Source organism: Oxyura jamaicensis, chromosome 14, assembly GCF_011077185.1.
Source record: "Oxyura jamaicensis isolate SHBP4307 breed ruddy duck chromosome 14, BPBGC_Ojam_1.0, whole genome shotgun sequence".
Lineage (NCBI taxonomy): Eukaryota > Metazoa > Chordata > Aves > Anseriformes > Anatidae > Oxyura > Oxyura jamaicensis.
In genome coordinates this window covers 6,931,639-6,948,502 of record NC_048906.1, presented here as the reverse complement: position 1 = coordinate 6,948,502, position 16,864 = coordinate 6,931,639, and the positions used below count along the sequence as shown (strand labels likewise).

The following is a 16,864-nucleotide window of genomic DNA, read 5'->3' as shown; positions in this document are numbered from 1 at the left end:
GCTTCCAGGTGAGCCTTCCTTTATACCCGCAGTCATAAAGTGTGCTTCAAACTGTGTCAACCTTTAGAAACAGTTTTTCTCTTATTTTAAGTGAACAGGAAATACGTTTGCTTCACTTTCTAGCTTTTGTTATTGTTGTTGTTCTTGCAAACTCTGGTGTGTTTTGGTGTTCTTCTTTTCCATGGGTCATGTAGGGAGTCATAGCATCACACGAGGTAGAACAGCACTCAGGGATCCATGGAAATGGAGACAGCAAATTTGCTCCAGTGGATGCATTTGATGCTTTAGCTTCAGTAAAATGGATGATAGCAAAAAACGTAGGCATATTTGCACGGTGACGCAAATTTAGAGCTCTCCTCTCAGGAAGACGGGTATGCCAGAGAACAGGATAGGGCCTGGTAAGCTGGCTGAGCTCTTGCCAGTCACAGACCTCTCTTGAGTCCATTCAATATAGGTGCCATCCATATTGCTGATAGAAGCATTCAGTGAATATGAAGAAATATATAAGCTTTAAAAATGGAACTGGCAGTTTTGGGAACTGGAAATTTCTGTCAGTCCACTGTTAAGCCTGCTGTGCTTGCTGTTAAAATGTGGTTATGGTCAGAGAAATTGGAGTTAAAAACGGTACCTCCTTTACTCAACAGATTGGCTATTTACTGGGAGCTGGGTAGGATTACTTTAATGCCCAGACCATACTCCTCCTGATCTTCTTAGCCCTTTGCAGCCGTTGTAGTTCAGAATAATCTAGTTCCTTCCTTCCTTGCTCATCTATCACCAGATTTACTAGCAGACACCCATTGGCTTTTTCTGCAATGTGCAATTGTAAAGATGCAGAGAGTAGGTTCATTTGCTAGACAGATGATTCACTAAAAATATGTCAAATTGATCCTCATCTCTGTTCCCTGAAGATCAGATTTCCGTGACGGCAGCAGCATAGCATAGAACATAAAGCAAATAGCCAAACTGCTTAAGGACAAAATATACCAAACCAGGATGCTTCTTTCTCTCCATCTTAGCCGTCTAAGGTACCTGTATCTAAGTCAAAGCACACTGTGAGCATTTCTGCATAGCAGTCTGCAGGAGAGAGCCATGTGTGTATGGCAGCCTGGTCTGAAATGCTTTGAAGGATGCTAGAAGAGACCCTAGGAGTTCCTTGCCTGCAGCATCCCAGTAGACTGCATGGATTTTCTCTGTACCCTCATAAACCCTTCAGGTGACAAGGCTGGCACTTAAACAGCGGGAAAAAAATTCAGAATAGATTTTTGGAGGTAAGGAGTCTGTTTTTCTTATTCTCTTCTAGGTCACGATACAAAGAAACTGGAGTCAGCCAGGAGCCAAGAGGGTAGCAAGATTTGAGGAGCAGGTTGTTCTGTCTGTGTCAGCAAACTGTAAGTTTATTTAAGGAAAATACAATTTGGCCTGAAGATTAAATCTGTCTGATTTATATGGACTGACATGAGCCTGGCAGCATTATGCCATGAAGCTCTTTGTGAGTCCAAAAACTCATAGAGGCTTGAATTTCTTTGTCTGTCCCTAGAAGCATGCTGGAGCCTGGAAGGGACATGGATATAATGAGAGGTTGAAGCCCTAAAGAAATTTTGTTCTTAATTCTTCAAACCAGAAACTACAGCCCTAGGCTAGGCTTGTGGGGCGGCTCTATGTTTTATTTTTATATTTTTTGCATGATCTAGGTTTCTTTATCTGCTGTTCAATAGGATGTGAATATAAGTGAGCATAATACTTTGTTTGCAGGTGTATCATGGAGAAAAATGAGCCAAAAAGCATCTAGATGGCATGCTTTTTTGTTTTCCTACATCTATGGTACCTTTTCATGCCAGTTTTTTAACGTGAGTTTTCACCATGTTGCACTGCAGTTACTCTGTTCAAAGACTAGTTTCACAGCTGGTGTAACATGTCCTGCATCTCACCTGATGCCTGTTTTGGTGTCACATGAGATGCTCTTGCCATATTTCTGTATTGTTAGTGCTACTGCTGTTGTCTTCTTGGCATAATGAAGATGTTAGCACACTACCCAACTGTCCTTAGCTAACTCTGCGTGTCTTAGCCTGATATATGTCAAGTCTAGTGTGGCTACATGTTTTGCATCTCTTTATAAAAGACCTATTGTTCCTAGACAGATAGTTCTGGTTATAAGCTTACTAGCACATTAAATAACCTGCTTAAAATGTCACCTGAAGTAATGCAGAATATCACCAATATCAACTGTGAATTTAGCGCAGATGCTCTGAACTTGTATCTGATATGCCTCATGTTTAATATGTTCTGGAGAAAAACTGAACAAAATATCAAAGTAACCATTTCCCGTGAGCCTTCCCATCTTGAAGAACCAAGGCAGGGGAAAGCAGCCAAGTAAGTTCACGCTGCAAAGTCATAACTCACTTTTCATTGAGTGATGAGTCCGTCATCTCTCGGTGCTCACAATTTTAAGAAGCAGGAATCCTTCAACCAGACCCTGGGAGTGCAAGCCAGTGACCCTGTTAATCTCTTCTGTGCTTCAGTGTCATCTGTTCCTTTTTTTTTTCTTTTTTTTTTTTTTTTTTCCAAAAAACCATCTGTACATCCTGGCCAGCAGGAAATCAAAAGAACAAAAAGTAACTTGTCTTCTCAGTAAGTAGGGCACCTTTCATCATGTGAAACAAAGTAGCTTTTTTGTTTGTTTGTTCAATCAGTCTGAGTTAGGAACTTGACAAGACCACGAAGAACCATTATGTGCAGAAACCTCTGCAAGCAGTCCTTCTTACTGCACTGTGTTTACCTCCCCTGCCTGCAAGAAGCGTTGCTCTGTGTGCTGTGTCCTGTTCCATCAGAGATGCTTGGTGTATCAGAAAGGAGGAATGAAAGTGCACCTTCTGGCTTAGAAAAGCCTCTAAATATATGAACCAACATGACTGTAGCATACATTGCATGCCTCGTCTGTGCACACATGGGGAAACACGGGTCTGGTCCTTGGAAATTGATCTAGTGAGACATTGAAGTTTGTTGAGGGGGGACAGAGGAAGTAGAACAGCTGGCTACTGCCGAGATCTCTTGGGAGGAGAGGTGGAAATCTCTGCAGGCTATCTTTAAGTGTGGCTTTGAGCCATCCCAGACCTATTTCCACTTCATCCATCTGCACTATAGTTCTAGCATTGCTGTGTCTAGAGGGGGAAAGGAAGGTGTCTCTGGGTCTGCACCGTGTTCACCTCACCGTGTTTTTTTCTTTTTAAAGGAGGACCACAGACTGGGAGAGCAGTAACGTGTTCCACTGTCATCACTGTACTGAAGGTTAGTGCTATGTGAAGACAGGTTTTGAGTGTGTATGTTATGTATGTGCTTGCCTCTATGAGCATGTACGTATGAACAGGTTCTAAACAATATAAAGTCTCAAATATCTTCACTAACTTGGGAATTTTCTGATTTAGAAAGAGGATACTGTCTAATTTACTATGATGATTTAAACCTCTTCCACTCTCTTGAGTTTAGGAAGACTGCCTTCTGGTATTTGAAAGAAAAAGCAAACTAATGCCAGCTTTTAATAGTCGTGATTCAAGAAACTTCATTTTCTGTAGTAATTTCCCATTTTACTATTGTATACAGGTTTGTGGTCTTCCAGTGCAGTCAGCTTCAGACTGGCTACTTGAATTATCTGTTCAGGCTGGAGAACCTGCTGATTAAACTAACGAAAGACAGAATTTTTTTCTCTTCTTTTTAATTTAGACCTTTTGAGTTCAGGTCTTTGCTTAGCCAGTGACTGCTTTGTAACATGGCCAAATGGTTATTCTAGGATAGGGAGTGTGAAAAGTGCTGCAGCTGAAGAGGTTGAGAATATTGAGACCCTTAGAGGGTTTGTAAGGGATACATTTGTAAGGGAGAGTAGAAAACTGTATGGAAAGCAAGTGTTAGCTCAGTGTTTTTTTTTTTTATTTATTTTTTTTATGTGAGGAGGGAAAGCATTTGCCTCAGTAGCTAATGAAAAGAAGCTAGTCTAGCAGAGTACTCTAGGTGCTCACAATCTTCGTATCTGTCTGAAGAGCAAGGTTGCTAGTCTGATTGTTCGTATCAATTTTTATATTGATGGGTGCTTATACTGAAAGCTCTAAATGCAACACAAAAGGCATGTATTGTGCAGGATTATGTGGTTCCTGAAAGTATATTCCTGACCAGAAGTTAAACATAAATTTTCAACATCCTTAGTAAAAACAAAAGCTTTAAAAGAAATAAAGGGTACATTTTTTTTTTATTTTTTTTTAATGCTTCAGTACCTTTCTCTCCAGCTGTCATTTACATAAGTGTCAAAAAGTTCCATGGCTTTTGCTGGAACCTACAGTGGTGCTCTTTGTCAGACTTTTCACCTGATTTTCTGTGTTTGTTTTCGTAATGCTGGGTAGAAGGTTCTTGATATCAGCAAGAAAGCCAGAATTCGGCAAGGACTGAAGAGGCAAACTTCATAGTACTCATTGGTCCAGACTTGTTCTAGATATTGGAAGTGAATGAGGGAAATCAAAGATCCTCTAGTCATTCTCCTGTGGCCACAGAAGCTTAAAGATCTTTTTCCGAAGATCACAGTTCGAATGTTGAAGTATATAGGAAAAAATTCCTGGAGAGATGGAGAATGCTTAGTTGTAGCTTTTTTAATTAGCAGCCGATATTGTGTGTTTATAATAAAGTCTTACTGACAAAGCTAGAAACATTTCTAAAGCTCCAGATGGCTGCTTTTCTTTATGACTTGCTGTAGGGTACAGACTTTGATTTTATATATTTCGATAATCTATCCTGATTATTCAACTAATACTCATTGTTCTCCCTGTACTGCAGCAATACCCTTTGAGAAGCTGCAGCATATGGCTTGGTAGGGGAAATTTCAAGGTTAAGAAAATCTTCTTTAGCTGATGTCTCTCATTTCTTTGTTTCCTTTCCCTTAAGGCTAGGACCTGTAACTTTAATGTCTCTTTAAATATTTCCTAGTGACAAGATTCTCATTGTAGGCAATCTTTCAAAGGATGAAGAATGGTCTTGAAACATTCCCTCATCTTCAGAAGTCTCCTCTAAAGACCACCCACTGTGTTGGATCAAGTTCTAAAACAAAACAGCAACAAAAATAAAAACACATGGGAGAGTTTGTTGGAAAGTACAAAGGGCAAAGCTGCACAATTGTTTTGTGTAGGTGACAGAGGAGATGGGAGCTGAGAATCCAAAGCCTTTGTGCTTCTGAGAGAGATTGCCCCGGCAGGAGGTGCACTGGCAGGATGCGTTACAGTGTCACTGCAACACCTGCAGTCAGGATATCATATCCTTAAACAAGTACCCATTTGGAAGGAAGGAATAAGAAGCATTATAGGAAAGAGGATATCTAAAAAGATATCCGTGGTTTGAAAGAAAGCATTCCTCTGGCTACCTGTTCACCTCAATTATCTCTTTTTCTTTTCTAGATGTACCCTGGTGCAAATAAGGGTCCAGTAAATTCCTTTCATGTTAACTGTGTTGCTTCAATGTTTTCTTGGAGGAAGGCAAATGTATGAATCGTCAACTCAGAAAGTCTCCACAACACCCTCTGTCTTCCCAGAAAATAATCAAGATGAATTGTGCTGAAGTGCTACTGAATTTGAGAAAACAGAAAGGTACTGCATTGGTAGCTCTTAATGTGATCTTCAGATTTATGTCCTTTCTTAAAATGGTGTGTCGCTGCATCAACGTGAGGCCTACAAGCTGCACACAAGCATCTCTGGAGGTGTGCAGCGAGGTATTTGCTGGAGGGCTCCAACAGCTTCAGCAGGCTTCTTTCCTTCTCACTTTCATGAAAGAAATAGAATTTTGTGAAGTGTTCAGAAATGATCATTGCAAAGGTTTCCACAGCCCCAAATAGTATTTTTTTTCTAAGAAACACAAAACAAAACCAAAAAAAAAGAGAGAGAAAGCACTCAGAGTGAATCAGCAATTAGTCCAAATTCTGAACCAGAACTAGAAACAGGTAACCTACATCCCTGGCTGCTGGACTAGGATTAGTCCCATAGTCTGAATCAGCTGATATTTTATGAAGTCAGTTCATGACAAAAGAATCCCTCTTGTTTTCTGAGCATCTGTGCAGAATGGCACAGACCTATAAGCATCTGGTCTAAATCAAAGGGAAGCAAGACAAAGATTTGAACCTGGGATCGTCTCCAATGAGCATGTCTGCTTATTAGCTATATGTAGGATGCCTCTGTTTATGAAAGGCCCAATTCTTTGTTATTTCCCAATCTCTTAGAAATAAAAATCTATAACAGAACAAAACCAGAAATTGAAACTAAAAATTTAAAATGAGAAGGACTTTTCTGTATTGGCCTGTATAACTTTTGAAATGTCATAGTCATTTGAGATGCCAAAGATGGGTAGTTACATTTACACTAATTCAGAGGCTCAGCTGTGTCATGTGAACAGAGATTCAGGAGAGTGCATCCAATCTAAATTTTTCATTTGTTTGTTTTTTAAAACATGAAGTTGAGCCAACAAGGAATGTGTAAAATATTTCTTAAGTTTTGTAGTGCTGTTTAGTCAGGCAGTTTGTCAAAGCAATCAAAAAATAATGACTATGATTAGCTGATGAAGTGGGCCATATAAATATTTATATGAGCCATATAAATATTTAGGCATTAGTTCTGTATTCATATGGTAGAAGAAACTTATTGAACCTCTGCACTAGAATGTAACTAAAAGGGAAAGTAAGGGATTGTACAAGGATATTGTTTTTCTTAAGGAAAAGTATCCGTCTTTTTCAGATTTTCTACCTGGTTTCTAGAAAAACACAAATCCCACTCCGTCCCAATTTAAAATACAGCATAAAGAAAAATTAAATGACTATTTAAGAAAAAACATTGCACTAAAGTAGACTCAAGTTGTCTTGACCACAAGAAAACAACAGAGCTATTTCCTAGGGACAGATGCATTGTTTGGTGTGTGGGGTGTCACCAAGTTTTTCTGCACTGCTCAGCTACCCCTTAATTGAGTGAACCTTTGCCAGCTGTCTGCAAACAGGAGTTTGATTGTAGACGACATGAATGACACTGCTAGCGTCACTGATGTGACTGCGAGTTGGCCCAAAGAAACCTCCAAGGTTAAACATTTGGACTCAAACTGGGAAGAATGCAGCCCAAAAAATGCAAAGTCCATGGATTTGACAGTAAAAATAACACAGAAAACTGAATGTGCGTAGTCTAGTGCTAGTAGGTGACACCTGACATCTTCTGTCTGCAGCGTGCTTGGTTCTAAAGTGAAGGTCAAAGTCAGAAGAAATCTAGATAAAACATACACTTTCTGGGCCAAGTTGTTAGCTTTGACTTTCTCCAGTCATTTTAATTACCTTTGGTTTGCATCAGGGATGCTGACATAACCCATCAAACTGTATAAGCTATGAGTAGGCTGCTTTTTTGGCAGTCAGACTTCAAATATGTAACCACCATGAAAAAACACGTGGAACACAGGGAAAAGTGATCAGGAATGACAAACCAAGTAAGGCTGAATGGTGTAGGCACCGTGTATTAACTAAAATGATCTGTACTGCTCACAAGTGGGCCAACATGAACTATAAGACCCCACAAATGTTCAGCACCTGGGAGGCAGCTAGCTTTAAGTCATCTGTAGTCTCTGGCTAGCTTTGCCCGCACAGGATTTGACGTTGCAATGGTATCTGTAGAGGAAATGAAAAAAACTCTGCAATTCATAATTTTGATTGGGGGAAAAAGAGAGTGAATTTGTTCAAGCTGAACAAGCACTGCTTGGTTCCTGAGTATTCCTTGCTGGGCCTGGCAGTAGTGCAAACTATCAGAAAGCTGAACACAAATATATGGATTATGACTAAAATTCTCTTTTTCACGTTGAACTTGCTGGTATTACCCTGCATTTACATTCTGGTGGGTGAAAGACAAAACTGCATGTGTGATTCATGTGCAGCCTAGTCTGAGTGGGGGCTTCTCCCACATGGCTCCTTCAGGGACATCTGCGTGGTGCTGACTGCAGGAAGGAACTTGTAAACAGAGTGCAAATGAACATGCAGTTGACTTGATTGATCTATGTGTACAGTTTAATGCTGAGGCCTTTCACTTAGTATTCACTTCACAAATGGAAGATACAAAATGTTTAAATTAAATGAAGCAGAAATTAAAAAAATACATATATTGATTCTCTCCTTTCCCTCCATCCTTCTTACTAAAAGTTTCAGGCTCTTTTACATAGTGGCTGTGCTATGTATTGGCATTTACGCTAATGAAGAGCCCAGGATGTTTCCTAGATGTTCCACTACAAGTACTTCGTTAATAGCTTCCATTTATCCAGCAAAAGAAAAGCTCCTGCAATCTCCAACCCGTTGTGCAATAAACCAAGGGCATAGAAGGGGCATGAAACTGGAGTTTCTCCTTAACTGTGCCATCCTTTATTCCAGCACACTCAAATACTTCGTACGGGGAGATGAAACCTGGAACTGTAGGTCAAAATAAGCTTTCCGAAAGATTTGTATTTGTTCCACTCCAGTGATGGAAATAGACAAAAATGAAATCTGTTTGTGGCCCTGGGATTTGTATCTCAGTGATTAGTGGCAAGTTTTTGCAGGAATATATTACCATGGTCTAATACAAAATGATGATACTGCTTGGTGCTTGTACTTCTTGCTGGGTGAGAGAAAAGCTTATTAGCATAAATAAGCATTCTATTTTTTAGCCTGCTTTTCTATAGCATGAGATGAAAATGATAAAACATGAACTTTATTTCATCAGGTTTATTTCAAGGAAGATGCTGCTCCTGATCTTCCTCCTCTTCATATGCCAGGTAAGATTTCAGGATAGCAATCTTTGATGAGATCCTGAAAACATCACACTAGGAAGTGATGCGAGAGTATGCTGATTTCTTCTTGACATAACACTGAGAAGAAGCATCATCACGTCTGTTGGAGAATGGAAACCAGTGAGAAAGGTAAGATAGCTTCTTTAGAATTAGTTCTTTTGCACTTCCAAAACATGAAAAACAAAATCAGGTCTTACAAAAAAAAAAAACACAAAACAACAACATAATTAAGTTTCACTTGGATAAGTTCCATGACTAGAAAGATCTAATAGAACAAGTAAGAGAAATACACTTAGCTTACAAAATATTTTTGGCCAGCAACTGTACACTTAACCTCACTGAATCATGTAGAGCTGATATTATACTTAATGTAAAGGTGGAACACTGATGTCAACAATTGCTTTCTTAACTTGCCATCAGCCTTTGTTCAAGGAAATGTAAACCACAAAATTTGTGGCTAACTGTGAAGGTTTTGGTGTTGGTGATCATAGGCAAGTCCAGCAAAGTTAACAGCAGTGCCAAGAGTATAGCTCATGTATGGTTCATCTTCCAGCCGATACTCTAATAGCTATTGCACTGAACAGTAAAGATTCTTCTCATACTTGTTAAAAAATATTAATTATTTTATTGCATAAAGATTAATTATTTTATCTGTTTTTAACACTTAGTTTTTCTTGACATATTATAATGGATTCTGTAGTCATCATCCAATCAGCAATTTTAAAATGGTGGGTTAAAGCATGTGAGCCATAAAGATTAAATACAAATACTAATAAGTTTATATGATTAAAAATCTGTTGATAGGAAATCATTTTTATCTCAGTGAAATTGCGTAGTATATGAGAAGTCATAAAGATAATATAAATGTAGAGTAACCAGTGCCAAAATTTAAAACATCTTTAGTGGATATTAATATTATTTGCATATATTGGTCACTAATTTGTCTGTCTGTATTATACTGCAGAAGACAGTCTTCTGAAATACTCCAAATACTTTAAGGGTTTTCACAGGGATTTTTGCTTTTAAATTATTTTTATTTTCTCTTTCAAATTGTAAGTACTTAGAAATTTGAGCTCAGGTTGGATACTGTGTTATCTTCCATTCATCTAAGAACAGGAAAAAAAATAAGTAATGGCTCTCTAGGTTGATTATTTATTTTCAGTTTTTCTCTTCGGAGAAAAAAAAAGGTTAAGTAAAAACTTTTTTTTTGGAGAATGCCTATTTTTTGTGTTTATTTATTTCTGTCAACGTAATTAAACTTGTAGGCAAACCTCTTTTTTTTCAAATAGTCCTTCATAGAGAGTTAAAAAGTCAGTGTGCCACTCTGGTTTCTACTTTCTCTGTATTTCTGGTGAAAACTGGGCAGCTCTGTAAGTTACGCAAATTCAGTAAGAACAGAGAACTGATACAACCCTCTGGCTCTTCTGTATTAATCCACAGAAAATTCCAATTCTCTGTATCTTAAAATTAACTCCAAGATGTGGGGAAGCTGTGGGGCTCTTTCTATACAGGGGAAGGGTAGGATTCACCTGCGCTCACAAAGCAGACAACTCTGGGATTGAGAAAAGGGATACCTATTGTGATGTATTAAAAGTGTTTATTCATAATATAGTGATAATTGACATATAGTCATAGAATCATTTTAAAATGTTTCAGTAAACGCCTACAGTGTTCTCAATACAGGAGAAAAATAGAAAAGTGCTACATCAGATTAGCACTGCATTAGAAACAGCAGTAACAATTTTTGGAAGCACTACCAGATATCCCCCAAAGATTTCAGCTTCTTTACTACATGCCAGAGGCACTAATTTGAAAATGGAACTGATGCTACATGCATTCTAACTCTCACTTTTGCAAAAACTATATGAAAGGTTACTGTTTTGGTATGTGTCAAAAATAATACAGTTCTTCTAAGGCTTTGACATTGTTACCTCAAATATGCAGTCAGTACTTCAGATTACTTAAATTAATATAAACTGATGATTTAAAGAGTTCTCTGAAAGTCATCTGAACCCAAACAAAATGAGATATATCATGGCTTTTGAAGTTTTCCAGTGACTAATGATCTGCTTTTCCTGGGACAAAAGTCTTAAACGGCAAAAACAAACCCAAAAAACAAATATATATATATTTTTAAAAAAAAGGAAAAAAAAAAAGCCACCAATGACTTTCAGGGGCAGGCTCTAAATTTTCTACCTGTAGAAGTTCTTTAACCTCAGCTTCACTGAATCAGTAGTTCTTGAATGTTGTTGAAAGCTTGATGTTGTGGCAAATGGACAGATCTGCAGAAAATTATTAATCCTGGCTCAGTTGTACGTTTTTACAGGCTACTTCAGCATCAGCTTGGTCTCTTAGTGGAAGCAAAACTCCATAACTACTGTGGTAGGAACACATGCCAGGCTTGAGCTGTGTTAGGGAATTTACTCTAGAAAACAGGTGATTTCTTTCCACAACTTGATTGCCACCAGTTGCCCAACATTGGCCTTGTGATCCAAGAAGTCTCTTCCAGTTGTATTTCTGTATAAAGGTAATGAAATATTGCCTCTGTGGCAACACTTGAGCTTTCAAATGGTGTTTGGAAGCCACAGTTACATGCAATGGAATATGTATAATTTTCCTTGCTAAGACCAATGAGACTGTGAGTGTGTTGGAATTAGATTGTCTTGATTTGTTTTTCTAAAGTGTTTTCTTTGTGTTTCTGCTTTTCCTCGCTCTTTCACTCTCTCTTCAGTTTTATGCTCACTGTTCGTGGCAGCAGCTTGATTGCAGAAATAGGTCACAGGGAATCATTTTACAACAGTGCTCCCTTAAACTCAACAGTTATACGTGGATAAAGAGATTGAGTTACTTTTCTTGCCTTCTGTGTTTGCAAATGAACCTCATGTCAACTGGAAGGAATAACTGCGCTTCTGAAAGACATATTATTTAGTCATCTTTTCTTTTTTTCATTCTTCAAGAAGAGGCAATGCCCAGTCAGATATGAACAGGTTTGAAGTAGTAATGACCAGAAGTCAGCCCTTCTAAGCCTACCAAATTGCATCTCTTTCCTTCCTTAGGAGGGCCTTGAGGACACAGAAGGTGGCCAAGCCACAAAGTCAGGTTCCTGATATAGCCAGGGAATACTTCAAGCCAGTTAAGATGATTCTCATTGATACAGACATTTGTACATTCTGACACTGATAGCTCAGACCCACTCTTTGTCCTATTTCCCTTAGAAAGCAGCAGAGGTATTACCTGATGCCTTCTATTCAGTATAGTAAAAAAAAAAAGGGGGGGGGGGGGAATAATGTACAGAATATCCAGATGTTTGCTGTTCTAAATATAGTAAAAACACAGCAAAACTTCAAAATGTAGTACTTAAAGCCTGATGATGGGAGGGTGAGATGGGTGGGGAGATGTGAGGTTGTTCTAGGGCTTTTTCTTTTATACAAGCAATATTCTGCTTTAAGCAAAATAATTATTTTCACATCCTGGAAGCAGAATTTGAATGTCTTAACACAGAATGAGCTGGAAGTAAATGAGCTGACTCCTTTTTTGACCAAGTTAAATCTAAATCAATCCTAGATAAGCATTAGTTAGATCATACCCTCTTCATTCTTGAAGACCAAATCCCACATATGTTTTTGGCCTGGCTTGACCAGGCAGGCAGCAAAGCACCAACCAGCTATTCGCTCACTTCACCTCGGTGGGATGGGGGAGAGAACTGAAAAGGTAAAAGTGCAAGAACTTGTTGGCTGAGATAAAGAAAATTTCATAAGAAAGGGAAAAAAAAATGGGGACTAGAAGGGACTGAAACATCAATGTTACCAGCATTATTCTTCTCCTAAATCCAAAGCACAGCAGCGCACCAGCTACTATGAAGAAAACAAACTGTATCCCAGACAAAACCAGGACATTTTTATGTCCTGACTTTAGAGTTGCTCTTCTGCTAATTTAGTGAACAGCTTTTGATGCTCTAGCCTTGGTGTTTTTTAGTGACTGCACAACCCAGTGTTAGCATGGGACCCATTTTGGCTAATAAACTTGCTTGTTATCTCACAGTATTACTTTAGAAAGCTGGTGGAGAATGTTTTGTTAGCAATTCAGTTAGCTTTCCTGTAATCCTGTGCTGTTTTTCAGCAAGTCTCGACCCACAGCTCTCTGAAAGTGATAGATGATTTGTTCTTGCTGCAAGAGGCTGCTGAAGTTGCTCATTAACAGTTATTGATACCATAACACTTTTTGCTATAACAGACTTTCTTTTGATTATTAGGACTTCTTTTAGCTTCAGTTCTCAAGAGCTTACTCAGAGCAGCTTAATCAATATTTTGGTGTCTCTAATGAGATTTTTAAAAAATAATTTGTCCCATTTTTCTTTATTTACTAAAATGTCTATTGCAATCAAAAGGACTGTTTCCTCATAGTTTTTCTCCCAGAAAAGATTTTTTCAGAAGGTCCAGTAACTCTTTGCAATGACAAGGAATATCAAGTTCCATGCATTGTGAGTTCCTTGGATACCAATCTGAAATGTTCCAAGTGCTTTAAAGTTATTATATGTAGTGTCATCCAGCAAACTGTGAGCAAATGACCTACAGGGACTAATCCCTGCATCGATCAGGCTTTTGATTAAAAAAAAAGATGTTAGCATTTTTCCATTTATTTAAATGGGAATGAGATTAGACTAATAGTGCCATTTTAAAAAATAAATAAATAATGAATTAGTATACAAATAATCTGGAGGAGCTGTTAGTGTTGCAAGTTATTCCAATTGTTTGGTTTTCTTTGTTATAAAAAGATTTATAACTAAATGTTTTCAACTCTCTTGTGTTAGAACTTCGTTCTCTATAATTCTTAAAATTTTTATAGCAAGACATTTCTCTTGGGTTTAAGCCATTGTAAAAAGCAATGAGATCTCAAGCATGCCATTCTTCCCCCATGTTTTCTGTAATTTGTGCTACTTTTTCTATTGTACTCTGTGTCTGGTGGAATCTTTTCTGTTGCTTTGTGCTTCCTGGGAGGGAGAAGGGGGAGTAGTTTTTGATTTTCTCTTTCTTAACGAAGGGAAAAATAGTGTTGCTTTGGCTCTTTACTTTACAGTCATAAAACTGCCCAGTTTTTACTTAGTAAAAAGGGACTGAAGAACTTCTGACCTGCTGGGGAAAAAAAAAAAAAAAAAAAGGCATTTCTGCCTGGATTCATCTCCCCGCTCCTTCAGTCTTTCCCCTTAAAATTTGTCAGTTCAAATTAAAATCAGACATCAGATTTTGTAGCAGTAAAAGAGAAATCTGATAAAATAAATCAGATTCAGCAATTTTATGGTTGGTCAGTCTAGATTCAAAGCACAGTCTGACTGAAACAATTCAACAAAATGCTCCAACATCAGTTTCAGCAGGCCCGAGTTAGTGATCACATAGGTCGTCGGCAATTTGAGCAAACAACTTTGCTGTCTTAAAGCTCTTTACTATCTTTACTATCTTTTTCTCCTTTAATTGTGGATATAGATACTGAAAAGTTAATCTAAATTTCTAGCCTCATAGCACATGAGATGTTAAGAGTGTACTTTTTTGGTAGTGAATTTCTGTACTGGGGTTTGGGAGACTTCTTGACACCAAAGTTTCCTAGGCTACAAAACAGAGAACCATGCTCCAAGCTGCAGTATGGGAATGATCATGTGTCTGTTTATACACAAGCACACATAATACTCATATACACACTCTGTCCTGTATAAGACTAATGGTCCCGTATTTTCATGAGCTTTCTGACAGTGAAATCTGTGCTTTTGTTTTTTACATAGTGAACTACAACTGGCTCGATCTGCAGAAGTGCTCATGTGCAACTGTGTTTGCTGTAGGGCGTGAAAAGTGTGGATGATTGTCAAGGAAGGGACTGCCAAATTTCTGTAATCTCTCAGCTTTTGTTTGGGTGCCCTCCTAACAATATGTAGTGGATACAGGAAGGAAAACTGAGCAATATTTTGTTTTCTACACACTGTGTGTATCAGAGGTAGGTTTCCATACAGAGCCTTTCAATGGTTTGACAACCACAATCATTTTAGAGCATATTTCCAACTAATCCGACCTTATTCCAGAGGAGGAGGTTAGGTTCCCAGCCACTCTGATAATGAGAAGACATAAATAAAGGTGACTTGGAAGTACCTTTGTTCATCAGTCACAGTTTTCCTGTGCTCTCTGTGCCTGGAGCTGGAAGCTCAGTGTTTTTAATTTTTTAATTCTATCAGACAACAAAAATCCTTTTATCAAAAAGACATTGGTTCTCTGTCAGAGAGTGATGATGGTCTGGGATGCGTATTTGAAATCCTAATAAGACTGAATGAATTGCTCATTATCATTCAATGTTTGAACAAGAGACCTAATTTTTTTTTTCCACTGAAAGGCTCTGTAAGGTACTCGGGGAAGCATTTCTGCCCTAAGGTCCTCCTGGACAACATTTCCCATTGTTGTCATGCTTTGTTGTAAAATATATTTATTTCCCCTGAAAGAAAGATTAAGATTATCTTCCTTTTGAGGAAGATTTTCTAAATGGAATTAGTCCATCACAAGAGCAGAAGGAAAGTTGTTTTGTTTTTTTTTTTTAGTCTTAGAGGATTCAATCTAATCCTTAAATCTCTGAAGTTGATAATGGGATGCTTTTCCCAGTCCACAGTGCTGTCTGCTTAAGAGTTTCCAAAGAATTATACGTTATCTAAACACACATCTTCCTTTTTTCCTTCCATTCTTCCTTCTTTCCTTCCTTCCTTAAGCAGCAGTAATGCAGAAAGGAACTCAGAACCCAGTGCATTTTAAGGACCAAGTTATCTGTCTGTCTGAATTCTGAAAATTACTGTCTTAAATATTGGTAGAACAAAGCATGTCAGACACAACCTTTTAGATGAATGGTTTCTTATTTCACGAAGAACCCTCTTTTCGTATTTCCATTCTTTCCTGCCAAAAGGCAAACCTACTAATCCTGAGCTATTCTGCAGATGGTTTTACTTACTGGGGACTGAATGTGGTTTCTGTGTCAAGCTTGTGACATACGTCTCTGAAATTTTTGGTGTGTATCACATGTTGGGTAACAACAGGTACGTCTGCTGCAGAGAGATGATTAGAACAGAATTGTTCTGCCTTGTGGCCCAGGCTTCCAGTTACCTGAGAAAGCAACAATCTTCTCCCTTCGGTAAAGCTGTTATAAAATGTCTTGGAATCATTTCTTTCTTTTTTTTTTTTTTCTTTTTCCCACAGCAGTCAAAATGGTACTTAGCAGGTTTATCCAACAGACTGTGAACTGCAGGTGTAGTCACTGAGCTGATCCTATTTTAATCATTGACCTTAAGGGGAAAGAAGTGAAAGATCAAACAAATATATTTTTTTCTGATCTTTGAAAAGCTGCCAAAACTAATGAAGTTGAATTCACTGGGGACAAAGGAGATGTTTTTGTTTTTCTACCTCTTTCAGCTTTGTTGTGTTTTCAATGGCACTCAGATACTGCAATTGGAATACAAAACAACTTCGCATCAAACCCCTCTGAAACCTAGGTCTGCCTCATGTAATTACAATGCCACCCAGAAAATGCTTGTGTATCTTACATCTGTATAATTCATTGTTTCTTGGTAAATATTCCAAATTCATGCAGCATTTTTTTGGTTAGGGGACAAAGATGGGGAGATAATTTGTCTTTCCTGTACCTCTTTAGCTTGATCACAAAAGCTCAACCTGAATCAAAGCGCTAACACGAATGCATCTGATTTTGAAAACATTTTAAAATATGAATCTCAATTTTTTGTTATCAGGCTGCTGACATGAAAACCCCGGCAAATATTACTGTTATCCTTGTGCTCGGCGCTCTGAGGCGCAAACACCTGTTCACAGTTAGCAGCCTTATATACATAAACATGTGGCACAGCCTGTCCGGTATTCATGCATTCTGCAGGTTCAGTATACTGGGAATAAACCTTAAAGCAAAGCCATTTCTCTTAAAAGGTCATTAAAACTTTGCAGAGGCCAGAACTGTTTGGTAACGTTCATGTAGTGAAAGAAGTTGTGTCACATTTATATGATCATGCATGATCTAAAGC

The 16,864-nt window shown here is 38.2% G+C and overlaps 1 long non-coding RNA gene across 1 annotated transcript in view; it reads left to right on the top strand.

Moving 5' to 3' along the window:
- Positions 1 to 1,306: 1,306 nt before the first annotated feature.
- LOC118174327 overlaps positions 1,307 to 16,864 on the top strand; it is a 202,879-nt gene continuing 187,321 nt past the window's right edge. The window contains exons 1-3 of the long non-coding RNA XR_004754618.1: positions 1,307 to 1,388; positions 2,290 to 2,370; positions 8,745 to 8,940. This is a non-coding gene — a long non-coding RNA (uncharacterized LOC118174327). The remainder of the gene's footprint in view (positions 1,389 to 2,289; positions 2,371 to 8,744; positions 8,941 to 16,864) is intronic.